Below are 14587 nucleotides of genomic sequence, written 5' to 3'. Positions count from 1 at the left end.
TTTATGTGTAATATCTACATTTAATTTCACAGTATCATTTTCCCTTTTCAAAACGAAACTTGTGGCATTTCTTTCCTTTATTGCCTATTGAGCAATTTTAAATTTCTCGTATGTATTACTTATTTCCACTGCAAGGACTTTTTTTCAGTGACCATAAAGTTGCTGTCATCAACAAAGTAAAATTTTTCACCTTGACTAACGCTATTGGGAAAGTCATTAATGTGTACCAGGAAGAGTATTGGGTCTAATATACTTCTGTGAACAACTGCTATATTAATATACTAAGGTTTCATAAGTGTTTCACTAAAAGTTTAACCTTATTTGTGGTCAACGGTGTCAAAAACCCTGGACAGGTCTGAGATCGTTCTTGTGACACACTCATCCTTGACAAGAGCATCGACTACCATTTTAGTAAATTCTGCTCTGGCTTATATTGATCATCCTGACATTTATCACTCTGGAACCGAAACTGCGATGCACTTCGAAAGTTGCTAAATATATTTGCAATTAGCCTTTACATCAACAAAAATGAGTATTTATATTACCACGGAAGTTCCGTTTTTTTTTTATTTGAAACATTGGCAGTAGTCTGAAAAAAAGATATTTGTAATTTTATTTTGCCTCCTAGATCTAAATACTGTTACTTACATCAGTTTCATCTGATTTACACTTACTTGAAGCATTGTCTGTTTGTATACTTTCCGGGTGGAAGCCGAAAACAGACAAAAACGCTGCAACTAAAATTCTCATTTAAATATCTTTTTCAACAAATTGGTTTTAGATCTTAAAGGCAAACCGAAATTGTAAATGCGGTTCATTCCATACCACTGGCGATTTACAAATCAATAAAACAAAGCACATATGGTAATGTAAATATACAGTTGTTAGTGGCTGCAACATGGATTTTAAATATCTTTAGTAATTATAAACCAACTATGATCACTATGAGTACACAAAGATAAGAACGCAGAAATTTGTATTTATTTTCTTAGAGTAACAGGGAAATGAGGCTATGTCTTCTCCATTGACTTTCTTTGCCAGAAGCCCCACTGTCACTCCCACCTGTTACAAATATTGTGGAAAATTTCCTGTTGTGAATGACCCAATTATTATGTTTGCTTTACGTTGTTTCAGCACACAGATTGCTACTGCATCTACCCCTTTAGTTTTTGCAAAGTTTTACTAATGTTGTGAACTGTAGTTAACAATAACATTATTGCAATCATTGCATATTCATTTCATTTATTACATCTATGCTTGAGAATTTCTCTGCAATACTTGAAAAAAACACATTCAAAAAATTTTGTAGTTTATTACTTCATCTCCATCTCTAGCCTGTATGTTATGCTTTTTCTCCCTTCTTTTCTTTTTATGACGTCCAAGACTGCTTTGCTTTTATTTTCTGCACTATAAGTTTATTTTACGTTACACAAGTTCTTACTAAAAATAAGCACAGTGTACCTGTGATAGAAATTTAAGAATTCTGGTTGAGTGTGGCTCTTTTATATGGAAATGAAAAAAATATTTTTATACCATTTTTATACAGCTGGTCCGAAATACTTCTGTATGTGTTCGATAGGTTGTGTCTCATCCTTTACAATACGCTGTCTCATCCTTTAAAATACGCACACATATTGATGTACGAGGGGGTATCAAAGAAAACCGGAATAACATTCCCATGGGCAGAGCTTGCGTAGTACGCATTTCTGCTGCTAGGTGTGTAGTGCAACTGATTGCCAGTTCAGCGCCGCCTGCGTTGTCGACCTGGTTTTTTCTGTTCATCTGCAGTGATTGCTTTTGCTACCCCTGTTTTGTTCTTGTTTCGTTTGTTAGGATGCTAAGTTTAAGTGAACAACGTGCAACTGTGAAATTTTGTATTCTACTCGTTAAAAATGCTGCTGCAACCGTTTTAATGTTGAAAGTATCTTACCAAGATGACGCTATTGGGAAAAACTCAAGTGTAAGAGCGGTTTGCTCGATTTAAAAATGGCGACATGTGGATTGATGACAAACCTCGTTCTGGACGTCCATTAACCGCCAGAATCGACGAAAATATTGAAAAAATTCGAGCGCTTGTGCTCACAGACTGTCGACAGACAATTGATCAACTGTTAGACATAGCGAGTTATCTTGGAGCTCGGTTCAGGGAATTTTAACGGAAGATTTGGGAATGAAAATGGCTGTTACCAAGTTTGTCTCTCGGATTCTGACTGACAATCGAAAGGAATGTCGTGTTATGTCGTGCTTTGAAACAACATCTTGAAACTGGTCCAGATTTTTTGTCAAAGGTGATGAGTGATGGTGCTATGGTTACGACCCATAAACAGTGCAACAGTCAAGCCAATGAAAGACGTCATCGTCACCCTATCCAAACAACTGTCGTCAAATCAAATAAAACATCAAAACAATGCTGATTTGCTGTTTTGATGCCAAGGGCATAGTTCATTCAGAGTCTGTTACCCCAGGTCACATCGCCAATCAAACCTTTTATTTGGAGGTTTTGAGAAAATTGCGCAACAGTTGTAACGCCGGAAATGCATATCCTCCTATTTCCATCTATTGTACTGTAAGTTTTTTCCTTATTTTGTTACCTGAATATATGACATTTCTGTGCCTTTATATATTGTAATTGTTTTACTATTTGTGTATATATATATATTTATGCATTTATGTAGATGTATAATTGGTTTGTTTCGTAAATATTATTTGTATTTTTACGCTGGGTCTTGCCTAGGGAAAACTGCTATCGAACGATTACATCGATAGGTCGTGTGAAGAATCAAAGTGTGTAGGATCTTTGGTAGTGTTAACTCTGCCGCGTGGAGCGCGGGCAGGGCAGTTGGGGTCTGGCTGGAGTAGCGAGTGGAGCAGGTGTGTGGTGTGACGCTCCCGCGAGTTGCCGCGCTTTCGGGGTTTAGCAGCATGTAATTGCGCTCGACTTGCGATGATAGTTTCTGACATGGTGTCGCGGACGGTAAGCCTTAGCTGGCGCACATCAAGAGCCCGTTTCGCCTGGGGACCGTGTCGAGAAGAAGGCGCGCCAGCATCCAGCTTCTGCAACAGCGACGGCCGACAATGAGTGACTGTCGCCACCTCCTCGATCGACGGCTTCAAACCTTCAATCAACTAACAAGGAAGACTAAAAGCACGTAAAGTTTCAGAACTGTATGGCAGACCTCAGCTTTTCAAATTGTTCTATTTGCCTCGAAAAATTACAGCAACTTAACATGAACCTTTGTTGCTCATTGTCACAATTGCATTGCCAAGCAGGGTCCCTTCCTTTTCCGAAATGAACCCGAGTGTCGTTGAAATTCAAACGCCAGCATTAAAATAATATAATTAGATTTCACTGCTTTAATTTCAAAGCTTAGTTAAGGTATTCATAGCTGGCTACAATATTTAGATTACACGAGCTCAAATTAAGAGTGCGAGTTTTGTTAGCATATTTTAGCTTACCTGTGACTGCAGCTCAGCTTGGTACGTACTAAATTTTACTATTGTTAATTATTCAGAATCATTTAATTCAAGTTCAAAGTTAAATCTCTTGTTTCTAAATTGCGTAGAGTCAAGTTGCTTTAGAAATGATTGTTGAGGTAGTCCAAGACTAACCGTATTTTACTGGATTTCGATGTGCTTCAGAAAGAAAGCTCACTATTAACTTCAGTCACTAAATTAACTTTCGATTTTCCGGTTTTATTAATTCTTTTGCTAAATTAAGTCAGAGTGTAGCGAAATTTATTACTTCTGACAAACTTTCAGTTTTCACACTACACGTGTCAACCTTCAGTTGCCACGCTTCTAGTGCTAATTATATGTGTAATAACCTTTCTTTTTCAGTTACTATAGTGATTGTCCTTAGGACTGGCGACCGTGATTTCCCCCAAATCTCAAATATCTAATTACCGCTAGTTAATTGTTAACGTAACGGCCGCACATTTACTTTCTTTATTAACTTTACCCCTTTTCAAAATTAATTTCCACCAGTTTCATTTGCAATTTTCCTTTCATTTAGATGTAACCCTTTCCTCCCTCTTTACCGACAGATTAACTTCGGTGACGATTGCTTTCCCAAATTTCCCATTAGGTACACGCGGTTTCATTTTTCACTGTCATTAAGGTCGATAAGTGAGGGGGAGGTTACACGTGGCGACCTGGTGACAGGACAATCTTCGGATTTGAGGTTGTTCTGGACACGAATTTTGCATTGTGCAAATCTCGTAACAAAGTACTGGTTACGAAATGGTCGATACGTCAGCGAGAATATTAGTCTGAGGAATCCTAATTAGATTTGAGATTTGTTATTTATATTAAAAATTATTAAAATGAGTGAAGGCAACAATTACCAAAATTTGGTAGACTTGGGTACGGAACAATCGGTCGAACAGTGGGAAACGCGCACCGCGGTACCCATTGTTCAGGGGCAGGCGGCTAGCATGAAAGACGCGACCGCCGAGACGCAACAAAGAGCAGAAATGGAATTCCAAACATTAGAAAATGTTTCGGAATCGGAAGTGAAAATCAAATCGGAATCCCTTGATGACGAATACGGGGGGACAATTAAAGAGGAAGCCGCTACGGAAGTAAAACCGGTAGTTTCCGGGAATTTAACTGATTTATTGAATGTTTTGATTAACGAAATCAAGGCTCAGTCTAGCAAGATAGAAACTCAATCGGCAGAAATTAAAGCTCAGGCTGCCAAGCAAGAAGCTCAGTCTGAAAAAATTGACAGGAAGCTAGACAATCAGAACAAAGCTATTAATGTTGTTAACAACAATGTTGGAGTTGTTAACACAAAAGTTGATAAAATCAAAGAAGATATTGTTGTGATTAATACCGAAATCGGTAATCTTAAACAGGAAATGATAGGCGTTCAGGCGGAAATTGCGAGCATAAATACGCGTTTTAATTCCGAAATTAGCAGAATCGAGAAAAGTGTAGGAGACGCAGTTGCTCCGATCATCGAGAATAAGGTGACGGAACAAATTCAATTAGTGAGAAAAGACGATCAACAGAAGGTGGAAACTTTAAAGGTTTTAGTATCCGAAGTAGATACCAAAGTGAGGAAGCAGGCTAATACCTGCGAAGAGAAAAAGAGGGAAGTGGAAACGCTTGCGACAACCACTTGCCAAGTGATTACGAGAGTGTCGGAATTAGAAAAGAAACTTGAAGAAAAACAGAGCTATGTGCCAATCTGTGCACATAGTTCGGAATTGTTGACGAAAGAGGAGCGGTTCGACCCCTTGAAAAAAGGCGGTATACACGCGACGGATTTCATTAAAAACTGTGAAAGAGTTTTACCCAGATCATGGACTAATGAGAAAAAAATTAATGCGGTTATTGATGTGTTGGTTGGTGATGCCAAGCGTTGGGGCTTAAACCTCAACATTACGAACCTGACCTTTGACAAGTTTAAAAATTTGTTTCTGGCTGAATACTGGTCAGAGCAAAAACAGCAAAGAGTCTGGCGCGAATTTGTCGTATCGAGGCCTTTCGATGCGAATTCTCGCGGTTCGATGAAGGAGTTTTGTGAGGGCTGGATCCGCAAGTTGGAATATTTGCGTGATCGCCGCACGGAATCCGAAATAGTCTGGGAACTCTACAGGAAGCTTCCAGATGATACAAAACGCTACGTAGGTAGCAATTACAGGACAATCAATGATTTCCTGGAAAGAGTTGAGGACGAGGATAATTGGCGCAATAATCGTGATTCTGGTAGAGGCCGTGGTAACAACAACGTGTACCGCAGCAACCACAACAATGATAACTATGGGAATAATGCATACCGCAATCTTGGCAGCAATAACAATAGTGGTTCGGGCCGTAATGACAATCGGTACAATGCAAATAATAATAGGAATGACGGAAACCAGTATCATACTAACGTGATACGGGCTTCACAGAATAGTAATAACGCCAGAGGGTGTGATCAGCCGCCTCAGCAGCATCCGGGGACCGTATCTGCTGGGACGAGACAGGGAAACCATTAGTCGCGCCGGTGAGGGGCCGACCGGGCGTGGAGAAATTTTGGCGGCCCAATAACAGGAGAAAACCCAGGTGTCGTCGTTATGAAAATTCCGTGAGGAATAATCAACGGCGGGAGAGTGTGCCAGTGTTAGGAGAAAGGAGTGCGCCCACAAGTAGTAGATCAGCTGTATACACGGCAGTAGGAAGTACATTCACTGTCAGTGAGAACAATTTAAGTAGTGTTCCGGAAATCGATTATAAAGTGGCAGCTGTAATACCCACAGCGGAACTGGAGATTGAGTTTAAGAATGGTTCGCAATTGTTGAGAGAAGATCAGATGTCGGATAACACGTCCGTCATTGAGCGAGGGGATGCAGAGAGGGATGAGGTCTGGTTAAGGCAGTTCGGTCGCTTTTACGACGAACTAAGAGATTATAGGGGCCTGTACGGGAGAAGTCTTTATGGAGAGCGCGGGCAGAATTTGCCGCGTCTCGTCCCACAGGAAGATAGTATTTGTGAAGTGATAGAAAGTTCTGGCCCTAACCGGCAGACTTTACTAGAAATAGTTGATGTTAATGGGGAGCACGAGCAAGGTTCGTCGTGTTTCGTCCCACAGGAGATGGATGTTGAAGTAGTAACGGAAAGTTCTGGCCCTAACCGGCAGACTTTACCGAAAGTTATAGTGGTAGAAGTAGCCGACCCATCCGACGCAAACCTCCAGTTTAAACATTGCGAGAGTATTAAGGAGAAAGATTACGAAAATTTTAGTGATAGCCGGACACGATTGGTAGAAAAGCACGTAGATTACAGCGTGTATGAGGTTAGAGCTGACATTATACGGTCAGACGATAACAGTGTGGGTTGCGCAGATCTAGAGGAAGTAATTGCAGATACTACTGGGCACATTTCTCCAGGTAGATTGGCAGATGAGATCAATCTGACCAAAGAGGAATCAACGAAGGTGACAATTAGTGAATTGATAGCAAAGCAACACTCACTAGTTGACGAGTTACAGGAAAAGGTTTCGGTATTGGAGGCGAAGCTACAGACTAAGCCTCAGGACAAACGTGTTGAAATTAAAACTGTATGTGAACAGAGACTGAAAAAGCCGCCAGATAAACCGGATTTAGGATCAAAGCCGGATGGTTTTTTCTGGAATGACCTGGATATAGACGAGGATTTACTGTGGGAAAATAAAGAAACAGTCGAGGACAAGTGTAGACAGATAGTAGTGTCTGTTAATATGCACGACCTACAACTAAACGTGTTGATTGACACCGGTGCAGAATTGAGTGTTGTATCTGGAAAAATATTTGAGTTACTGAAAGACAGACCTGGCATCGTAGTTATGCCAGTAACAGGAGTGAAAATTATCGGTGCTACTGGGAAGGCCAGTAAACCGGTCACAGAACAGATTTTTGTCAACTTCGAGATATGTGGGGCACGATTTGAGCAAGAGTTTGTCGTCGTGCCAGACTTAACTACGGAAGTAATTATCGGGTTAGATTGGCTATTAAAGTACCGTGCAGTGATTAATTGCGAAAGCAAAACTTTGACATGTACGTCACAAGATAAAACAATAGTAATTAGTTTTGACGAGGCAGGAGATGGTGTGCATAGGCAATACCAGCCTATACACATTGTTGACTGGCCGGATGACATTGACGTAGGAATGAATTTGAACTGCCGTAACGTGAGGACTCTCGGCATTGACAAAAGTGTAGAAAGTGAATTGGAAGAGATAATCAAATTCCCTCCACGAATTTACATTAGTATTGGTGTGAAAAAAGATCGTTAGCGAGAAGTAATGAAGCTAAATGCCGATGCTCGCATACGTCGTCATGACGCTAAAGCGCGTTTTGCTAAGTTTGCAATCGGAGACTTAGTACTTGTAAAAGCTCATGAGAAATCGAGCGAGATAGACAATGAAATCTCTAAATTTAAGTTTGTTTATAATGGACCATATAAAGTCATTGGTATACCTCACACAAATGCTTATTGCTTAGAGTATCCAAGCTCTGGAAAACGATTAGGTATACGGAATATTGTAGACTTGAAATTGTACCAACCTAGGATTGATTAATACCACAGAATGGGTAATTTGTACAGTATGTAATATAGAGTGTGAGATTTAAGGATGTGCCATGTTGCGATGCTTTTGCCTGACCTAGAGGTCATTAAAGAACTTGTAATTAACAAGTAATTAATTTCTGATTAGACGTTTTAACCAATTGAAAAATCCAAGCTGCTAGTTTAAGTTTTCAGCTGAGTCACAGTAGATTAAGGAATGTAAATATGCTTTTGTAACTAGCTGTCAGATTTCATTAATGTGTGTTTTACTAGTCATTGCCGATGTACTTAGACGCTGTTTTAAGTTTCAGGCTAGTACATGCGTGTGATGATGGACAGTGTTGAGTTATCCACTGTGATAGTATTAAGGGACTCCTTGAGATTACTCGGGAGTGAGTTTTCCGAAAGAATTCAGTGAAACGGACGTTCTGGAAACGACGTTACAAGGGCGAGTGAGATCAAGCGTGCCGCACAGGCGGGCGCAACAATACTGGCAAGGTGGAGCCGCTGTCGGCTCTTGTGCCGCTGTTGGCTCTTGTGCCGCTGTCGGCATTCTTTGTACTTGCGAGTACGGAAGGCGGAGTTGTTTTTCTTCCCGGACAGCTGATGTGAAAGAATTCTGCTGTCAATATTTATGTTTTTGTCGATCTACTGTATATTATTTTCTTGTTTAGCGTTAAGTGGACTCTCATGACGAGATAATAATTATGAAAAGGTTATATAAAATGTGTATTCTATGTAATTAATAATTAATTTGCGTATTTTGATCTACCTGTTTTTATGACCATGTACTCTAATTAATTTTGCAAATAGTATTCCATTTCTTATAGTATTACGAATTTTAATGATTTTGGAATAGCTAAACCATTTTCTATGCTTTCTATGAATTTTAATATGTTGTCAACCTGTTTTATTTTGTGCAAGATGACAGAGTGGAATAAGATTAGGACTGTCTCCACTCAATTTTGATGGTCTAAAAAATTGATTTATGCTTAATTAGACGAATGCTAAATTTTGATGATGTTTTGAGCATATGCATTTCCGCTGTTTATTTTTTGGGACATTTTCTGAGTCTGTTTAGGTTACACGAACATCCTCAGACAATGTGGGGCACGTGTAACGCCGGAAATGCATATCCTCCTATTTCCATCTATTGTACTGTAAGTTTTTTCCTTATTTTGTTACCTGAATATATGACATTTCTGTGCCTTTATATATTGTAATTGTTTTACTATTTGTATATATATATATATATATATATATATATATATATATATATATATATATATATATATATATATGCATTTATGTCGATGTATAATTGGTTTGTTTCGTAAATATTATTTGTATTTTTACGCTGGGTCTTGCCTAGGGAAAACTGCTATCGAACGATTACATCGATAGGTCGTGTGAAGAATCAAAGTGTGTAGGATCTTTGGTAGTGTTAACTCTGCCGCGTGGAGCGCGGGCAGGGCAGTTGGGGTCTGGCTGGAGTAGCGAGTGGAGCAGGTGTGTGGTGTGACGCTCCCGCGAGTTGCCGCGCTTTCGGGGTTTAGCAGCATGTAATTGCGCTCGACTTGCGATGATAGTTTCTGACATGGTGTCGCGGACGGTAAGCCTTAGCTGGCGCACATCAAGAGCCCGTTTCGCCTGGGGACCGTGTCGAGAAGAAGGCGCGCCAGCATCCAGCTTCTGCAACAGCGACGGCCGACAATGAGTGACTGTCGCCACCTCCTCGATCGACGGCTTCAAACCTTCAATCAACTAACAAGGAAGACTAAAAGCACGTAAAGTTTCAGAACTGTATGGCAGACCTCAGCTTTTCAAATTGTTCTATTTGCCTCGAAAAATTACAGCAACTTAACATGAACCTTTGTTGCTCATTGTCACAATTGCATTGCCAAGCAGGGTCCCTTCCTTTTCCGAAATGAACCCGAGTGTCGTTGAAATTCAAACGCCAGCATTAAAATAATATAATTAGATTTCACTGCTTTAATTTCAAAGCTTAGTTAAGGTATTCATAGCTGGCTACAATATTTAGATTACACGAGCACAAATTAAGAGTGCGAGTTTTGTTAGCATATTTTAGCTTACCTGTGACTGCAGCTCAGCTTGGTACGTACTAAATTTTACTATTGTTAATTATTCAGAATCATTTAATTCAAGTTCAAAGTTAAATCTCTTGTTTCTCAATTGCGTAGAGTCAAGTTGCTTTAGAAATGATTGTTGAGGTAGTCCAAGACTAACCGTATTTTACTGGATTTCGATGTGCTTCAGAAAGAAAGCTCACTATTAACTTCAGTCACTAAATTAACTTTCGATTTTCCGGTTTTATTAATTCTTTTGCTAAATTAAGTCAGAGTGTAGCGAAATTTATTACTTCTGACAAACTTTCAGTTTTCACACTACACGTGTCAACCTTCAGTTGCCACGCTTCTAGTGCTAATTATATGTGTAATAACCTTTCTTTTTCAGTTACTATAGTGATTGTCCTTAGGACTGGCGACCGTGATTTCCCCCAAATCTCAAATATCTAATTACCGCTAGTTAATTGTTAACGTAACGGCCGCACATTTACTTTCTTTATTAACTTTACCCCTTTTCAAAATTAATTTCCACCAGTTTCATTTGCAATTTTCCTTTCATTTAGATGTAACCCTTTCCTCCCTCTTTACCGACAGATTAACTTCGGTGACGATTGCTTTCCCAAATTTCCCATTCGGTACACGCGGTTTCATTTTTCACTGTCATTAAGGTCGATAAGTGAGGGGGAGGTTACACAGTGTTCATCAAAAAAGACCAGATTTGTGGCAGACAACAGACTAGTTCTCCCACCATGACAACGCACCTCCACACAGAGCCATATCTGTTTGGCTACAAATGGCATGGTTCCGTTTTCCCATGCAACTTACTCGCCTGACCTGGCTCCGTGCGACATTTTCTTATTTCCACGCATGAAAAGGGGCATGAAAGGACACCGATTTCACATCATTGAAAAAGTCAAGAAAAAACACGACAGAGGACCTGTTAACCATTTCTAAAGATGACTACAAAAAATGATTCGAACAGTGGAAGCATCGGTGGGACAAATGGCACTGAGCACTATGGGACTTAACATTTGAGGTCATCAGTCCCATAGAACTTAGAACTATTGAAACCTAACTAACCTAAGGACATCACACACATCCATGCCCGAGGCAGGATTCGAACCTGCGACCGTAGCGGTCGATCGGTTCCAGACTGAAGCGCCTAGAACTGCTCGGCCACCCCGGCCGGCTCGGTGGAACAGATGTACTGGTTGTAATGGACAGGATTTTGAAGTGGATAAGATTGTTTTATAAACAGATTGAAAATATACAGCTTTTAAAAAATAATTCCTTTTTCTTGGGTACCTCATATATATATATGGAGCAGCTTTGCTTACTGCAGCTACAAAGACATGTCTTAGCTCACGTGAGCTCTCTCCTACTTTTATTGCTCTCCCAAATAATAACCCTTCTATTCCAAGACGCCAGACAACAGCCGTACCTCCTTTGGGAGACAAGCTCTTTGAAACGGTATTGTAGCCATTCCAAAGTAGGGCAGCAGTATCACAAATGTGTGGTGACGTTACTAACCCAGCATACTAGTGTAGCTGCTGCCGCACATTTAGTAAGCTGGGTCCTAGACGGGAGAAGAGGTGCCTCAAGCGATGAGATTGCTACTAATCATCATGGAATATAGCACCCATCCTGACTGGGAAAACAGTGCCGCCAACGTTCTCTCAGTTGCGAATACATGCATTTAGGAAAACGTATGGAACGAGGAGAAGTGGTGCAGAGAAGCGGTCAAATTTCTTTTTGTATTTTTTTTAGTTTTGCACAAATCGGATGCTTATTCTGAATGCTGATTGGAGACACAGTAAATGCTGTTTTTCTGGCTATTAAACGCTTATTAGATGATATATCGTGTGCCAGTTTTGGAAAAAAAAGAAAAAATTATGAAATTATTTTTCTTTAGACAGTGTCAGTCTTTAGCCCCAGCTAGTCGATTTTCCTGTGCACTTACAGCATAAGAATATAAATAAACATTTGTCTTTCCTTCAACACTCGTTTTCTCGTATTACGACATTTTTGTCCGACAGAAAAAGCATCGCTAATAATGACGCTGCTGGTATAACCCCTACGAGAATCAATAATTTGAGAGTACGTGCTCAGTGGAAGAGAGACACTTCATTGCAGCACGCAATAAGATGAGAATTTGGCTCGGATGGAAAGTGTGTCCGGATGGCAGAGGCCGATACGGTAACTGTTACTGAGAAGCAGGGCATCCGGGTTGAGTCCTAGCCCGGCACAAATTTTCAGCTTTCGCCGTCACATGACCACAGTTTCCTGTACGGCTGAAAGTCACAAGTATCCTTCCTATTCTTTCCCCATCCTCTACTTCATATAGATTTATCCAAATCAGTAAAAAACATAAGAATGTTAGATATTGTCTTCAGCAGGCGGAAGAGTGCTGTACGTCGTTTCCTTTCACTGTAGGAAGTTTCAATGTAGAAACTGTTTGAAAAGAACATGGTTAGATTCGTCGTGAAAAGCAAGAGGAAACACGAGGAGAGCGTTGAAGGAGTAGTTAGGCAGCAGAATACGGATGAGACTCCTGCACCATCCTTGGAAACAGTGTGCGTTGTGTCTTCAGTGATGAACTTGTTGAGGCCGCTGACAGTGAAAATCGTAAGTGCACTATGAAATCAGAGTTTTTTGTCTGTTTTTTAAAAACTGTAAATGTTATTGTTGTTTACGCAAAGTGAAGAACTATACCGTAAAAAAAAAAGAATGATTGGCTCTGAGCACTATGGGACTCAACTGCTAAGGTCATTAGTCCCCTAGAACTTAGAACTAGTTAAACATAACTCACCTAAGGAAATCAAACACATCCATGCCCGAGGCAGGATTCGAACCTGCGACCGTAGCATCAGAGCGGTTCCGGATTGAAGCGCGTAGAACTGCTCGGCCACAGCGGCCGGCTACTACACCGTAAATCAAAGTTTTAACTTCAAAGCACGTACCTTAAACTTCTACAGAATACAACTAGCATTATAGTGATTTTAAAAAATATTTTCTTACCTTCGAAAAACATGACTTAGAACTTTCGAAGCATATAAGTTACCTGAAATACGGGGTGATAAAAAAGTCAGTATAAATTTGAAAACTGAATAAATCACGGAATGATGTAGATAGAGAGGTACAAATTGACACACATGCTTGGAATGACATGGGGTTTTATTACAACCAAAAAAATACAAACGTTCAAGGAATGTCCGACAGGTGGCGCTTCATCTGATCAGAATAGCAATAATTAGCATAACAAAGTAAGACAAAGCAAAGATGATGTTCTTTACAGGAAATGCTCACTATGTCCACCGTCATTCCTCAACAATAGGTGTAGTCGAGGAATAATGTTGCGAACAGCACTGTAAAGCATGTCCGGAGTTATGGTGAGGCATTGGCGTCGGATGTTGTCTTTCAGCATCCCTAGAGATGTCGGTCGATCACGATACACTTGCGACTTCAGGTAACCCCAAAGCCAATAATCGCACGGACTGAGGTCTGGGGACCTGGGAGGCCAAGCATGACGAAAGTGGCGGCTGAGCACACGATCATCACCAAACGACGCGCGCAAGAGATCTTTCACGTGTCTAGCAATACGGGGTGTTTTTTTCTGTTCTAATAAAACCCCATGTCATTCCAAGCATGTGTGTCAATTTTTACCTCTCTATCTACATTATTCTGTGGTTTATTAAGTTTTAAAATTTGTACTGAGTTTTTGATCACCCGGTATAAATGAAAAATGCGTAGTAATACAAAACATCCGCTTCATCAGCATTGTTTTTATATTTTTGCGGTGATATTGTTACACGTTTTTTTGTATAATCTAAAAATGTACTTTTTCTAATAATAGCTGCAAAAACGATCTTCAGTGCCTTTAGTTTTTAAAAATTAGGTGAAGCATAATGCATGGCTTTAACTCAGCGAAGATTACACAGGAATTTGTCGAATCTGTACTGAAGTGCGTGAGCGAAAGTTAGTAGCTCCTTTCCTCAGGAATGCCTTTCTTGGGTTGGCAATGGGTTTTCAAATTGGAAACATAGAACAAATGACTCACACAAGTCCTTCTCTTGTGAATTACATCGAAGCATTAAAATACGTTGAAACTACTAAAGTCGTACAATCGATTTCGTCACTATAGTTTGAAACAAGTGATAGATAATAGAACCACATTACTGGAAACAAATCACCGCGTTAAAGGCACTGGACCCAGTAACGACGGAAATTTCAAGTATGTGACGTTTTTAAATATTCGAACAAAATACGTGGGAGTTACCATCTTGGTACTAAAGAGACGGTTACAAACGGCTTCGTCCCGAGTTGATGGAAACTGCAGTATTGTATGGAATTACGGACGGGATAAAAACTGTCGAATATTTTACAATTTTATTAGATGGAACTCGGGGCATTTCCAAACAAAGGAAGTCTCTGTTTGCTTCAGAGTCGTTTGTGAAGATCTAAGAGCA

This window comes from Schistocerca nitens, chromosome 2 (genome assembly GCF_023898315.1).
Source record: "Schistocerca nitens isolate TAMUIC-IGC-003100 chromosome 2, iqSchNite1.1, whole genome shotgun sequence".
In the NCBI taxonomy this organism is placed as follows: domain Eukaryota; kingdom Metazoa; phylum Arthropoda; class Insecta; order Orthoptera; family Acrididae; genus Schistocerca; species Schistocerca nitens.
This window is presented reverse-complemented; position numbering follows the sequence as displayed.